At 47.0% G+C, this 3,362-nt stretch overlaps 1 long non-coding RNA gene across 1 annotated transcript; it reads right to left on the reverse strand.

Moving 5' to 3' along the window:
* Positions 1-1,827: 1,827 nt before the first annotated feature.
* On the reverse strand, positions 1,828-2,999 carry LOC146422020 (uncharacterized). Its single transcript, XR_014848408.1, has 3 exons — positions 2,809-2,999; positions 2,299-2,416; positions 1,828-2,134 (listed from the first exon to the last, which is right to left on the reverse strand). It is a non-coding gene; the product is annotated as an uncharacterized LOC146422020 (long non-coding RNA).
* Between the last annotated feature and the right edge of the window lie 363 nt (positions 3,000-3,362).

Consider the following 3,362-nt stretch of genomic DNA (forward strand, 5'->3'; position numbering starts at 1 on the left):
CCCATCCCCCTGTGCCACCCCATCCCTCTTCTCCTCAGCAGACACCAGCCCAAGCTGTCGGCAGTGTCCTGCCTCAGGTCTGAGCACAACTTTTCTGTCAACAAAAGATCTCCTGGACCCTGTGCAGACTTGGCTGTGCAGCAGGATGGAGACCATCTACAGGGAGCAGTGGTGGCTGGCAGAGATCTCACAGAGCTGCATCCTGCACACTCTCTGTATGTATGGGCCAGACCAGGAGATCATGACCCAGAGCCTGCAGGACATCCTGGAGGAACACACAGTGCCACTGGTCCAGGGCACCACTGACATCATTGTGAGGCAGTGCAGAGAGGAGGCCCAGAGGCTTCTGTGCTCCCACACTGCTGTGGGTGAGGATGACAGCCCAGCAGCCAGCAGCAGCTCCAGCAGCTCCAGCAGCTCCAGCAGCTCCTTGCCTTGGATGGGGACTCCAGCCAGCAGCCCTGCAGTCTCAAGGGAGGAGGAAGAAGCTGCCACAACATAGGCTGCCCACCCCAGGGGTCACAGGCACCCCCAAATTGTGGCTGTGTCTGCAGGGTTGGACCAGTCCCAGGAGGAGCCAGAACAGGAGTGGGGATGGTGGTAGGTCCCTCTGCCCAGAGCAACAGGCCCACACCCTCTGGATCAGTATCATGTTGTCTATAATTTGTTTGTGGATTTGTTGGGTTTTTTGTTGTTGATCAGAAGGTTTATATATATATGTCTCAAAGAGCAGATAAGGTTCAAACTAAAAGATTGCGGGACATTGTAGATAAACGCTAAAAAAGATTTGGAATAATATCAGTTATATTGGAATAAGTGGTAGACAACTCAAATATCTGTGCAAACATGGGAATAGATATTACTTCACTTCATTTGGGAGTGCTTTCTATAATTATGGTATAGGCTCAAAAATTATTGCCAACTCCTACTTCAGTACACTTATATTAAAATGTCTAAATCAAATAAATCACCATCAAACCCTTTAAATTCATTAATTTCAAATTTGCAAAACCTTCCTATGTGTGATGGTATTGCAGCCTCCTGAGTTCCTGAAGCCCTCACTCACCTCAGCTCAGTTTGGGCAGGAAGGGGATGGTTCTGTTTGTGAGATGTGGGGACAGGAGGAGGGAAGACTTTGCAAACGCTGTCACCAGGCAGGGCTGTTTTCATTCATGGTAACAAGTGGGAGTACTTGAGCTTTTTATTTACTGAGAGGGAGGTGCTGAAGGGCAAAACTTCTCAGGAAGAAGGACATGCTGCACTTCCAAAGCAGGGTGAGTGAAGGGGAAAAGTGTCATTCGTCTTTCATGGAAGGTGTTTCATTTTTAACAAATTATTTTTGCTGAAGATGTACCTAGACAGCACTGATTTAGAGCATTTTATCAGACTCCCAGAGTATCCTCACATCTGTTTTGCCACATTTTCTCTCTGTATTTCATTGTGAATGATTTCTCCTCCCCGGGTGGCTCCTGCTTGCAGCTCTCTGCTCAGTGGAGTCCCGTTTGCTCAGCAGCCTTTGCAGCGAGTTATTCCCCAGCGTGTGGCTCTGCTGCCATCCCAAATCTGCGGTTTCACTGCCAGCCTGACTGAGACTGGGGAGCTGCTGGGCATGGCTGGAGAATTTCCCCCAGTCCCCTTCACTCACTGCCAAAACCCTCCAGCAATACTATGTTTACATTTGCTTATTGCTTGGAAAAACACAACTTCATGCTTATTTCAGTTTAAAAATTAAATTTATTGAAGATTGTTACACTTGCACTTCTGATATGTAAGTACACAAAAATCAACATAAGTTAAAAAATCAGATTTATTACAAATTGCTGCAACCACACTAAGAATTAATATACAAATATCAATTTAAGTTTAACAAAAATAATTTATTACATCATATATATATTATATTATATTATGAAAATCTAGCACAAACATAAAAATAAAACCAGATGTAAATAAATAGAAATAGAAATCTAACTATACAAACATCAATCTACCTATCTAAATATCCATATATAATTATATAAATCTATAAATATATCCTTAAGGCATTTCAGAAGCCCCATCTTCACACGTTCTCCCTCTGTCTCTTCCTCCCGTGCAGCACAGCCCTCCTGGACAGGGACAGCAGATGGGACATCTGGGAAGCAAAGGGAACACTGAGTCAATATCGGGACATTTCCCTGGGCAGCAGCTGCACTTGTGTGAGGGAAGAGAAAATCTCAGAGCCTCCCCAGCAGGGTGAGAAAGAAAAAGCAGGCTGAGCCTCAGCCCCAGCCTGCCTCACCGGCCTTGTGGCCTCACCCAGGCTTTCAGGGGGCAGCAGCAGCAGCTCCCTGTCCACTGCTCTTGCTGGTGCCCTTCAGCTTCTCCCTGATGGCTCTTGTCACTCTCTGGATGTTCTCAGGGACTTTCAGGGCAGCTGTGGAAAAAGCGGAGGCTCTGGAATTGGTTCCAAGGCCTGGCAGAGCCACAGTCCTGGACCCCTCTGTGCTCCCTGCTGGCTCTCTCCATCCCCTCAGCCCTGCCATCCCCTCAGCAAACCCACAGCCCCCCCCAGTTCCTTCAGACCCCCACAGTCCATTCTGACACATCGAGTCCCCTTAGACCTGCCACCCCCCTCAGCCTGTGCCACTTCCCTGTCCCCTCAGCCCCCACCATCCCCTGCAGCTCACCCTGAACCCACAGCTCCACCATTCCCCTTTCCTCCCCCACACCCCTCAGCCCCACAGTCCCCTCAGCCCCACCAGCACCTCAAGCTCACAGTCCCTTCAGTGTCACCTCTCCTCAGCCCCCTCAGCCCCTCAGTCTCACCGTCCTTCAGCAGCTCCTCAGGGGACACCAGCTGCTCTCACTGCTCTAGGGACACCTGGGGACACCTGGAACTGCTGCTCCGCCCGGGCCAGCCGCCAGCTCGGACCCAGCACGGGAAGAGGGGACACAGGGGACATGGGGGGAAAGCAAAAGATGAAATAGAAAGCAGAGCAGGGAAAGAGGTTAAAAGTAAGCCTATGCCTACACAAATATCAATTCAGGTACCTAAATATTAATAAAACTCCAACTATATACATTCCTTAATTTAACTATATGCATATAAAACTTACTCTAATTACATATAAATGTATCTATGAAAATCTATAAATGTAACTACAGATATATAAATTCAATCACAGCTATAACTATATTTATGTAAATGGATCTAAATCAAACTATACAGATTTTTAACTGTAAGCACATATAAACACAACTTTATAATTCTAGAAATAAATCTACATAGGTATAAAAATGTAATTGTAAAAATCTAGAAACATAATATATACAGAGGGATCCCACCTGTCTGATCTTCACAGGCTCTCCCTTGGTCTCCG

This window comes from Lichenostomus cassidix, unplaced genomic scaffold (assembly GCF_008360975.1).
Source record: "Lichenostomus cassidix isolate B80296 unplaced genomic scaffold, HeHo_3.0 HiC_scaffold_843, whole genome shotgun sequence".
NCBI classification, from domain to species: Eukaryota; Metazoa; Chordata; class Aves; order Passeriformes; family Meliphagidae; genus Lichenostomus; species Lichenostomus cassidix.